Consider the following 12,982-nt stretch of genomic DNA (forward strand, 5'->3'; position numbering starts at 1 on the left):
AATTGAATTTGAGGTTTGACCATATTTTGTCCATTTTAACTTTGCATTTATTTTAATTCCAAAATTACCAAAAAATATGTTTGACTTTGTTGACTTCTAAACTTCATTTCTCTTCTGTTTTACATTGGTTGATGATGATTTGATTCATATTTGATCATTGTGTTTTGATTTTCCATTTGAATTCTCCTTTTATTTATTTCATCTTCATCTTATTTCTTCTTTTTCTTTTGGCCAATGAGTTAATGATTTGTGGTTAATCTTGACATATGAGAGGCTTAACATTCTTTGATCCAAATCAAACTCAACTTGATCAAGGATCAAGTGAGTTGCTTTGGGTTGCTTCCTGGTCAAGCAAAAAACCTAAAATCCATACAAGGTCCTTCCTCTTTTCTTTTGGCATGGCAAGTTGTAGGAGCTTGGCTTACTAGTCATGATCTCTAACTTGTGTTTATTTGCGTATAGTTTTATTGACCAGCCTCAGATAGGTGTGACTACTACATTAGTCCACTTACGATTGCTTAACATTGCGCTAAATTGTCTTATGACACACTAACATAACCATTAACTACTAACTTTAAATTCAAGCATTTAATTTCTTGCAATTTACTTTCTTGCTCATTTATTCATATTGCTTTTCCCTTTGCTCACTCGAGCTCATTATTATATAAAAACATATTGTTGCTTTGTGTTTGTTTTGTCTTTATTTGTGTGAACCCGATGCAAAAAGGAGAAAGGACTTAGAATTAGGACCTTACCTATGCTTAAAGGAGTTCAAGAGAAACTAGGCCTCATGCCTTTAGAATGCTAAATTTGTTGAAGAGCAACTAGGCCTCATGCCTTTAGAATGCTAAATCTTAAAGTTGACTTCGAAGGACCCCTAATCTAAACTCATTCTTTGTCCATTCCACTTATTGTGTTGTGAACTTTTTTATTGTTTTCTCTTGTGTGATAGGGATTCCATTTTGAGATAGTAAGAAGGACCATTGTCATGAGTAGCCAAGTTATAAGAGACAAACCAAATGGAGATCCTAGGAACTTGAATATATAATTGTTTTGATTGCTCGTTTGCTTGCTAAGTCCAAAGGAAAGGAGAATCTTAAATCATCTCTATGATTTCAAGAAAAGGAACTCCAAGGGTTTTATCTCTTCTCTCATCTTTGTATGCTTTAGGATTAGCCCTTCTCTTCTTCTTTCCACTCTAACCCAAGCCAAACTCATTTTGTGCAAACTTTGACATTGTTTTTCAAAACTAGAAACCTAGGCCTTATGCCTTTGATTTTCCAAAATCTTTTCATTAATACTCATTATGAATGAACCTTAAGTCAACTTCGACCTCATTTAGTGATTACTTCTAACTTGTAAATACAACTCACTCCAAGTTGTTGTTTTTTGTGGTTCCAATGGCCACCTTTGCTAAAATATTTTTTTCATAAACATTAGCCATAGGTTTCAGTTATCACAGTGGTTGATGTAAACCTCACCTTATCCTTAGTGATTGGACTATAAGTCTTCTATACTTATTATAGGGTTAACCTCTCACTAGTATGTTGAAGCTCTCCTTACATGGTAGATTGTTGGTTTAGGTTGAGTTTTCTCCCTTTGATAACAAAAGACCTTAAGGCTTTTGATCAAATCAATTCACCAATCTTTTTGAGATTTCTACCCCGAACTACGAGGTTTTGATCCTACCTTTGTGATGGTACGTAGGCAATGGGTTTATCCATTCAAACAACAAAATTGTAAATATGTATATTCTCTTCTCATCCCCCCAATCTTGTTTGCACAAATATTTTCACAAATACGAACCTACAACACACATTTGCAAAAAGGGCTCCCTTAGAGTACTAAGGATGTTTCGGGTGCTTAAAACCTTCCCATTTCATAACCAACCCCCTTACCCAGATCTCTTACATTTTTATTAGTTTTTGATTTGATAAGACTTCTTACTTGGTTTTTGTTCGCTTTTTTAACCTTTCCTTTGGATAAAAAAAAGTGCGGTGGCGACTCGAATTGTATGTTTACTTTTGATTTAGTCAATAAATGTAAAGGTAAGGAATACCCCGCTACAGAAAAGTGGCGACTCTGCTGGGGAGTGCTTGCTTCCGAGTGGGTTTAGCCTACTTTTTGCCTTATATGTGTTGTATTTTTATATTTATTTGTGACATATTTTTGTGCAAATTTGGGATGACTGTATTGTTTGTAATGTATGATTTGCTTGATATATCAATTGCTTGTGTGCTTGGTGATTTCTTGTGAGATGAGTTCTTTACCCCAACTCGAGTGCACTTATGATAGGAGAATGGCATGGTCTTATTGACTTGTGTGGAGTTATTCCTTAGCAAGTTGACTTGCAAGCCCATTCACTTGGTGGAGGTCTTGTTGGGATCAATAATGTCACACGAGTAGTCGTGGTTAGGCATTACTCTTTCCAATATAAACCTTAGAAGCCAAGGACCTTAGATTACCTAGCCCATCTTGGCCTATTTTAGAACGTAGTGCGAAGGTCGTTCAAGTGTAAGATTTGATACGATTGTTACGCGATACTACACTCATAAGAGTCTCTCTTGAGAATATTTTTGGAATACAAGTAGTCGTTTTATCCGATAATATCCGAAAGATGAGACGATGACTATGGGAACCTCTTTTAGAACATGATCGTCAGGTTTAACCATAGTACACTCCCTTTGGGTGGTTTTTAACCGAGACTCCATGCTCGTGACTCACAACAAACCCTTGATTCGCGGTTGATCCGTTCTCGTATATCCTCAATATCAATGGAACTTGGGTGTTGATAAGGTGTAAACCATAATCCACCAAAATGGATGATTGATATTGAGGATAACTTGAGCCATCCTGTGACCTTTGTGTGGTGTGACTTGCTTGATCCTTGAGTGTGATTGTTGCATCCATGCATTCATTTGCATCCATATCATCAATAAAGAAAATTTCAAGGAACTTAAGAGGTGTATTTGCAAATTTTCAGACATGGATAAGCAAAGAAGGAATAAGAAGTACAGTTTCAGACAACCCGACTTGAAATAGTTAAGGAGTTTGACATCTTATGTATTAGATCCCTTGGAGTTCAAAGCTCGCCATGGGAAGCTTCTGTCTATTCTTGCTACTCAGGTGGATGAAGGTCTGATGAGTGTGTTGGTGCAGTTCTATGATCCTCTGTACCGCTGCTTCACTTTTCTGGATTTCCAGATTTTGCCTACACTTGAGGAGTATGCCTATCTTGTGGGTATACCTATCTTGGATCAGTTGCCATTCAGTGGCTTGGAGAGGGTTCCTTCTTCCCAAGAGATTGTTGATCTGCTTCACATAGATGTATCTGATATTGGTGCTCATATGACTACCAAAGGTGGAATTCAAGGTCTCCCATCTGATTTTCTCATCGCCCAAGCTACCTTGTTTGGGAAGGCCATGAGTGAGGACGCCTTTGAAGCCGTATTTGTACTTCTCATCTATGGGCTAGTGTTATTCCCCAACATCGGCAATTTTGTGGATGTGAACGCTATTAGGATTTTCTCTACTCTTAATCCCGTTCCGACTCTGTTGGCTGACACTTATTTCTCTTTGCATATGAGGAATGCAAAGGGTGGTGGATCCATTGTGTGTTGTTTGTCTCTGTTGTACAAGTGGTTTATTTTGCACTTGCCTCAGACGCTCTCCTTCAAGGAGAACAAGGGATGTCTACGGTGGTCAACGAGACTTATGTCTCTCACTAATGATGATATCCCTTGGTACAACCGTGTGCATGATGGTGTCCAAATTATTGACTATTATGGTGAATTCTCCAATGTGCCTCTTCTTGGTACATTTGGTGGAATTAACTACAACCCTATTTTGGCTCGTCGTCAGCTTCGGTTCCCCTTAAAGGATAAACCTAACAACATTTTTTTGGAAGGTGTGTTCTTTCAAGAGGGTAAAGATCCCCAGAACTTGAAGGGCAGAATGGTCCGCGCCTGGCGCAAGGTTCATAGGAAGGGAAGGAAAGAGCTTGGCCCGAAGAATGTATTGCTTTGGAACCCTACACCGCTTGGGTGAGGAAGAGAGCGCTTGAGTACCGGATTCCCTATGACTATTCGAGACCTACCCCTATGGTTATGGTTGGGCCTTCAACCCTCCCTAACCAATAAGTAGAGGAGTTGAGAGATGAAGACCGTTCGCGTGCTTGGGTTCGTGAGCGAGAAGAACTACTTCAGCAACTCAGAGATAAGGATGTTGTGATAGAATTTCTGGAGCATCAGGTTATTGATGAGCCTGATGATGTGGTTATTTCTCTTCTTCCTCGGTCATCCAGGTTTTGGAAGAGGAAGTATGATCGACTCGCCAAGGAGAAAGCTGATATGGAAGCAGCTTATGAGAGAGAGGTGAAAAGGCTTTGTGCAGCTTATCTTCCGATCTCGAGAGCTTTGGACGATTGTTTCTAGGGCTCCATAGGATGTTTATTCTCCTTTCCTCTTGTATTGTATTTGGTTACCAAGACTGTACTACTTCTTTGGTGTAAAATTTTTTTCCAAATATTATTGCTATGAGTATTCCATGTATGTCTTAAAAGATTAATATTTTCAGATATTTGCAAATAGATCTCTATAAATTTCCTCAAATAAAAACAATCATATGCACAAACATTACATGCATCATATGCATAATCAGGTTTTGTTCAGCACTGATCAGTGGTCTAACTCTTTGCTCTTCATTTATTTTGAAGACAAGCTGACGCACCAGTATAACACAAGAGCCAATCTGCCAAAGATCATGGAGCATCTGGAACAAGAAAACCGGGAATTGAAGGACGAGATAGTTAGGCTGACTGCCATGATGGAGTCAGTGATGGCTGCTCAGAGCCAGTCGTCGCCAACTCCTGCAACTCCTCCCGCGATGACTGTTATTTCAGAGGTAGCTTCCTCAATTGTGCCTGCTGTAACAACCCATTTTGCTCCAACCATGCCAGCCGGGTTCCCCTGGGTGATGCCCGCCAATTTTATGCTCGAGGGTTTTGCTCCAACTCTCGCTTCTCCGTCGACATCTAGCCCGGTCCTTTCTGTGCCACCTCCAGTTGTACACACTTTACCAAGAGTAGAAGGCACCATCTATCATTCTGAGCCATATGAGGGCCCAAATGTTTATGAGAAGATGGATGAAATGAAGGACCAATTCCTTGACCTGCACAAGGAACTGAAGACCCTGAAGGGTAAAGACCTCTTCAGTAAGAGTGCTGCTGAGTTGTGCCTTGTGCCCAACGTTAAAATCCCTGTTAAGTTCAAAGTACCTGACTTTGAGAAATACAAGGGAAACACATGCCCTCTCAGCCATCTTGTGATGTATGCTCGCAAGATGTCAACACAAACTGAGAATGGTCAACTTCTTATCCACGACTTCCAGGACAGCTTGTCCGGTGCCGGGCTTCGGTGGTACATGGGTCTAAACAGTGCAAACATCCGCTCCTTTAATGATCTTGGCGAAGCCTTCGTCAAGTAATACAAATATAATGTGGATATGGCTCCCGATAGGGATCAGCTGAGGGAGATGTCCCAGAAAGAGAAAGAGACTTTTAAAGAGTACGCCCAGAGGTGGCGTGAGTTGGCAGCGCAGATTGTGCCACCCCTTGAAGATATGAGGATGGTGAATATGGGGATGAGGTTGGAAGAAGGAGTCCGTGAAGGACGTCTGTCCAGGGAAGACAGCTCTTCAGCAAAGAGGTATGGGAGCTTTGCGAAGAAGAAAGAGTGAGAGGCACATGCTGTGTCTTCCCAAATCAAACGAAGGCCCTCTATGAAGAGGAAGAACGTGCGTCCTGCCGTTAACCAGCACCAGGTGGCTCATATAGCACCTGCCTTTAGAGAAGTTCATCGTCAACAACAACAATAACATCAACAATATCAACAACAACATCATCCATAACAGCAGGCCTACCAACCTCGAAACAACAATAACACCAGCACCAGCTACGAGAGGAAGAGGGTCACTTTTGATCCGTTTCCGATGTCATACGCTGAACTCTATCCATCTCTGATTGATAGAAAGTTAATTCCTCCACGAGACCCTCCTGCTGTACCAACCAACGCTTAGTGGTGGTACAAGCCTGAACTACACTGTGTATATCATTTCGGTGCTCCCGGACATGATGTGGAGAATTGCTATCCCCTGAAGACCAAGGTGCAAGACCTTGTGAGAAGTGGGATTTTGTTTTTCGAGGACGTAGGTCCTAATGTGAAGAAGAACCCATTGCCCGAGCATGGGAAAGATGCTGTGAATATGGTCCAGGGTTGCCCTGGCAAATATAAAGTCATGTATGTCAATGATATCAGGCAATCTTTGGTCAAGATGCACAGACTGTTGCGTGGATACAGTCATTATGAGCATGACCATGATAGGTGCCATGTGTGCACTATCAACGAGAGAGGATGCCGATAAGTTAGGAAGGACATCCAAGAGATGCTGGATCAGGGAATGATCGAAATACTTTAGAATCGCAACGAGGATAAAGTTGATGCTATATCCCTTGTTTTCAGAATACTAGAGCCTGTTGTCGTTAAATATGATGGCAGAAGGAAGAAAGTTTCTCCATCTCTTGTAATCAAGCCAACAGGTCCTGTCCCGTATTCGTTTGACAAAGCTGTTCCCTACAGGTACAATGCAGTTATGTTAGAAGATGGAAAGAAGGTGTCGTTGCCCTCTACCTCTGTTGTGAGTATCTTAGATGTTAGTGGTGTGACCCATAGTGGTCGTGTTTTCTCGGTGCAGTCGAAACCCCACGAAGATGTCGTGAGAAGAACTGTTGTGGTTAATCCTGCCGGTCCCGTGGAGATTTCTTCTTCTACTCCTGTTGTGAAGGGTTGACCCTATTGTTGATAAATCTGTAAAAGCTCCTGTCCTGGTTGGCCAGCATGGCATTTTGAAAGAGGACTGTGATGAGATGTTGAGGCTTATCAAGAGGAGCGAATACAATGTTGTTGATTAGCTGCTACAAACTCCATCCAAGATATCTGTCTTATCTTTGCTGATGAATTCCGAGCCACACCGTGAAGCTTTGCAGAGGGTGTTGGACGTGGCATACGTGGATCACGATGTCACCATTGAGCAGTTTGATAGCATTGTTGCAAACATAACTGCTTGCAACAATTTGAGCTTTTGAGATGTTGATCTTCCCGAGGAGGGAAAAGACCACACTTTGGCTTTACACATTTCCATGAACTGCAAAGATGATGCCTTGTCCAATGTGTTGGTGGACACAGGATCATCACTTAATGTGTTGCCAAAATCCACTCTGGCTAAACTTTCATACCAGGGGCCTCCCATGAGGCAGAGTGGAATGGTAGTGAAAGTTTTTGATGGATCGAGGAAAACTGTGATCGGTGAAGTAGAACTCCCGATCAAGATTGGACCTAGTGATTTCCAGATCACTTTCCAGGTCATGGATATCCATCCATCATATAGTTGTTTGCTTGGCAGACCATGGATTCACGAGGCAGGCGCCGTGACATCCACCCTACACCAGAAGTTGAAGATTGTCAAAAACAAGAAGTTGGTGGTGATAGGGGGAGAGAAGGCTCTCTTGGTTAGCCATTTATCTTCATTTTTCTATATAGATGCTGAGGATGAGGTTGGGACTCCGTTCCAAGCCTTAGCTACTGCTGAGCCTTCAAGGAAAGGAGCTTCTTCATTTGCTTCCTACAATGATGCTAAATTGGCCATTGAGCATGGTGCAACTACTAGTTTAGGACAAATGATCAAGCTGGAAGATAATAAATCCCGAGCTGGCATAGGGTATTCTTCAGGTATTTCCAATGATCGCGGGCTGTTCCAGAGTGGTGGTTTTATCCACACGGTTAAAGATCAAGAGGTTGCTGCCATTGTGGAAGATGATGAAGAGGAAGATCTTGGCAACTTCGTCATACCTGGTGGAATCTGCAATAATTGGGTCGCTGTTGATGTTCCAACAGTTATCCACAAGTCCACGTAATATGTTCATTTTGTTTAAAAACCCTTCTCCCATGCCAAAAGGAGAAGTGATGACATTGTTGGCATATTTGATTAATACAATGACATTCATTCAATAATTACATGTTAAATGTTTGTTTTTCCAAATTATTTTTCCTTTTTTCTTTTTGCATGAAATTGGTGATCACCATAAAACCCTAAAAAGAGAATAAAATCAATCCTTTCATCTGCATAATGATTTGCCTTGTTTGAATTCTTAAATCTCTTTTATACTCAAAATCATTATGCAGGTTGATCAAACCCATTGAACATAATGATCCAACGCCACCTCCCAACTTTGAGTTCCCTGTATTTAAGGCCGAAGAAGATGATGTTGAAGAGATTCCTGATGAGATTACACGTCTGCTTGAGCACGAAGAGAAGATCATTCAGCCACATCTTGAGAATCTGGAAACAATCAACTTGGGGTATGAAGACTGCGTTCGTGAAGTGAAAATTGGGGCACTCCTTGAAGAATCTTTGAAGAAGGGGTTGATTGAGTTGCTACGAGAATATGTCGACGTCTTTGCCTGGTCGTATGAAGACATGCCAGGTCTAGATACTGATATCGTGCAACATTTCCTGCCTTTGAAGCCTGAGTGTGTGCCTATGAAGCAGAAGCTCAGAAGAACTCATCCTAACATGGCAGTGAAGATTAAAGAAGAAGTTCAGAAGCAAATTGATGCGGGCTTTCTGGTGACTTCTACATATCCTCAATGGGTGGCCAGTATTGTGCCCGTGCCTAAGAAAGATGGAAAAGTCCGAATGTGCGTGGACTATCGAGATTTGAATAAAGCTAGTTCGAAAGATGATTTTCCTCTGCCACATATTGATATGTTGGTAGATAATATGGATAAATTCAATGTCTTTTCATTTATAGAAGGATTTTCCGGTTATTACCAGATTAAAATGGCATCCGAGGATGAGAAGACAACATTCATCACACCTTGGGGAACATTCTGTTATCGAGTGTTGCCCTTCAGTTTGAAGAACGCCGGAGCCACGTATCAACGTGCTATGACTACCTTGTTTCATGATATGATGCACAAGGAGATCGAGGTGTATGTTGATGATATGATTGCAAAGTCGAGAACGGAAGTTGAACATGTAAAGCACTTGTTGAAGCTTTTTCAGGATTTGAGGAAGTACAAACTCCGCTTGAATCCAAACAAGTGTACATTTGGAGTCCGTTCCGGCAAGTTATTGGGCTTTATTGTCAGTGAAAGAGGTATTGAAGTTAACCCTGCCAAGGTCAAAGCAATACAAGAGATGCCTGCGCCTAAAACTGAGAAGCAAGTCCGACGTTTTCTTGGCCACTTGAATTATATTTCCAGACTTATATCCCACATGACTGCCACATGTGCGCCTATATTCAAGCTCCTCCGTAATGATCAGCGTCATGATTGGACCGAGGATTTCCAGAAGGCCTTTGACAATGTCAAAGAGTATCTGTCTGAGCCTCCGATTTTGTCTCCGCCTGTTGAAGGGAGACCATTGATTATGTACTTGACCGTGCTTGATGATTCTATGGGTTGTGTATTGGGTCAGCAAGATGAATCAGGGAAGAAAGAATATGCTATATACTACTTGAGTAAGAAGTTCACTGATTGTGAGTCTCGATACTCAACGCTTGAGAAGACATGTTATGCTTTGGCTTGGGCCGCTAAGCGTTTACGCCAATATATGTTAAATCATACAACTTGGTTGATATCCAAAATGGATCCAATCAAGTATATCTTTGAGAAGCCTGCTTTAACTGGGAGGATTGCCCATTGGCAGATGCTGTTGTCTGAGTATGATATTGAGTATCGAGCTCAAAAAGCTATTAAAGGTAGTATCTTGGCTGACCACTTGGCACATCAACCTGTAAGACCCCAATTTTGGCCCTAAGATCCCTCATGGCCCATATCATATCATATCATGGCCTCAAGGATCAATGCATACCCTAACTTCCCTCCTAGTGGGTGGGATACCTTATGAGTGTGGTTCTTGATCACCAAGCATGTATTGCATTTGTATATCATTGCTTTTCATATGTTTACTAACCAAAAGTACAAAAATATTGTCATCTAACCATGTTGCTTGCAAATGAAGCTGACTAGGTCAAAGCAGTCAAATCAGGCCTTGAGCAATAGATGGTAGCCATTCTTGAAGAATTTGGACACCATAATCATTCATAAAGAGTTCACATAACTTGTGATATCATTTGGAATCAAGATCCCATGTGAAAGAGGCTTGGAATTCATCAGAACATGGCCCAGTCAACCAAAAGTCAACAAAAGTCAACTGTGGTCAACTGTGCATTTAATCAGGATTTGGAAGGTGTGAGATGGTTAGAAAGACCTCATTCATTTCCATACAAGTCTCATTTGGCATTTCAAAGATCAAGGTTGAAGGATTTGAAGTCAGACAAAAAGTTTCCCAAAATGGAAATGACCTGTAATTCTCACCTGCCCAAAATGGAAAGTTTTGCTCCTCAAAATTACATCATGAACCAAGCTTCAAATCAAAATTTTTCCAACATGAAAGTTGAAGATCTTGTTCTTGCCTTTCCAAAAAGTCCAAGAACACTCAATTCCCATTTATGGTTGGCAAGATATGGTCAGATCAATTTCAGAAAATGCCCGAATTCAAAGTGGCATAACTTTCACATGGAATGGCCAAATTGGATGGTTCTTCTTTGAGCAAATCCCATTTAATATGTACTTTCACAATCCATCATCACATTTTGCCAAAAGCCTTCACATAAAAAGGTCATTTTTCAAGTGTACCAATTAAAAAGTGGTGGGAAAAAAGGTCCAATTTCAAAGTACAAAGAATTTTCACATGGGACCAATTCCAATAGCTTCCAAATATGATTTATGACTTGCTCAAGGTGAAAAAACACTGTTACATTGATCCAAACTATCCAAGGGCAAAAATGCCAAATTGCACGAATAAGCTTCATTTGCTAATCATCAAAAATTGACTAATCATGATTAAGGGTGGATTAACACATTGGTATATAAGCTTAATTCTAACAGAAACTCAGAACACTAATCATTTTTCTCAGATCCACAAGAAAATCTCACAAAATTCTCTCAAAATCTCACAATTCTTCATCACACTTTTTTCAATTTTTCTTTGAATTGCTTGATCCTTTGTGTTTTCTATTGTGATAATCATCTTCCAGGAGTGCTATTTTGGATCTGTTTTCATCGAATCATGGCCATGGCGTCAAGAAATTGCAGCTGTTGAAGCAAGAACCAGTTCGTGACAGCTGAAGAATTCTACAACCTGGAGCACTGTTGAGCTACGAAGCGTATTCCAATCATCTCCCTACGCATTGTACCGCTGCTGTTTTCACCATTGGAGCTCTGAAACTCGCGGATTCCGGTACTGCACATCAAGAAGGTTCGGATTCGATTATCACCATTCTCAAAATCATGTTGTGGTTATTGTAGAGCATAGCTTGTAGATCACGTAGCAATTTGTAGAATTGAAAATCGTTAGGTTTTGAGAGAGAAATCTAAGATCAAAGTTTAGATGCAAGATTTTCTTTCGCTCGATTCGCTCCATACATGAAGTTCTGGACGATTTCACTAGGATATTCGTGTTCTACTCGGTTAGACCTTTCCAACGGATATGAGTTTGTGAATTTTGGTTAGGTTTTGTAGTTCTTCGTGTTCTTGATGTTTCTGGGTTGAGGATGAAGAAATTCTGGAAATTCTTCTTGTTTGATCCGTGCGCGCGCTGTCCCAATTCAAATTGGTGTTTCCCTCCGTTTGTGGCCACTCACACGCTGACAGCTCAATTAGTGAAGCTGCGCGTTTTGGTCCCTTGGCGCTTAATTACCAGTTTGCCACTGGTTCATCTTAACTAATTAATTTAATTCAATAATTATTAAATAAATCACATAGATCTTAGAAAAATCAAAAAAAAAAATTGGCTAATCCAAAAAATGTGAGGATTTTTTCTATGGTCTCCATTTTCCCTGTAGAATTTTATGGACATATTTTTAGAAGTTGTGCCTGGTAGAAAATTTAATTGGTATAGGGATGTTCATCATATGTGCTATTTTTATGTGTTTTGCCATTTTAATCACCAAATAATCATACATGCTCCAAATTAAATGAAAATTCACATGATGATTCTTGACACATTTCTGGAGATTTTGACATATGATTTGTAATTTTTGGACCTCTGGTTTGTTAGATGTGATTAATTCTTTTTGAGTGTGATCATATGTGTCACACTTTGACATGCTGAGTTCACCAATTATTTTTCCATGCTTCCATTAGGCCTATGGTTCTGATTTTTTGCATGAGATACAATATGCATGTTAACTTTCAACATGAATTTTTGTGGATTTAATTGACCTATTTTCTATTTGATTAGAAATTTTGTTTGCTGCTTAGCATTTTTAGGGCTTTGCTTGTGTAACATTTTTCCATATGTTGCCAAATCCTCTTCCCTAACCCTATGAATGTGAAATTTGGTGAAGTAGTTCCTGACATGTGTAGCTTTCATTTGGCTTTGGTCCTACTCATTTCCCATTTAATATCACTGTTTACCATTTGATTGAAGTTGACATGTGATTTGTGATCTAATTTGGTTGTGTTTTTGCATGCCTTAACATGTTGATTTAATTTCCAGAGTTCCTTTTATCCAAATGGTATGAAAATTGACATGTAGCTCACTGAATAGGTTCTGGTTAGACATGAATTTTTGTGAGATTTATTGAGTTGCTTTGGTTTGGGTTTAATTGAAATTATTCTGTTTGTACATATGTGGTTCTTACTTACCTAGTTTGACTTAGATTGTACATGAAATTAATTTGGTGTATGGTTTAGACATGAGACCAATTGGATTATCTTTGTATGGGATTAATGTTGACTTTGATCATGTTTTACTTGCTGTTTTAAGATTTTTCCCTCCTTTGGACCCTAGGCTTGGCCTAGTGGTCTTGTTACTTATGTTTGAGCTTGACTTTGACTTTTCAGGTTAAAAAGCTAAT

This window comes from Lathyrus oleraceus, chromosome 2 (assembly GCF_024323335.1).
Source record: "Lathyrus oleraceus cultivar Zhongwan6 chromosome 2, CAAS_Psat_ZW6_1.0, whole genome shotgun sequence".
NCBI classification, from domain to species: domain Eukaryota; kingdom Viridiplantae; phylum Streptophyta; class Magnoliopsida; order Fabales; family Fabaceae; genus Lathyrus; species Lathyrus oleraceus.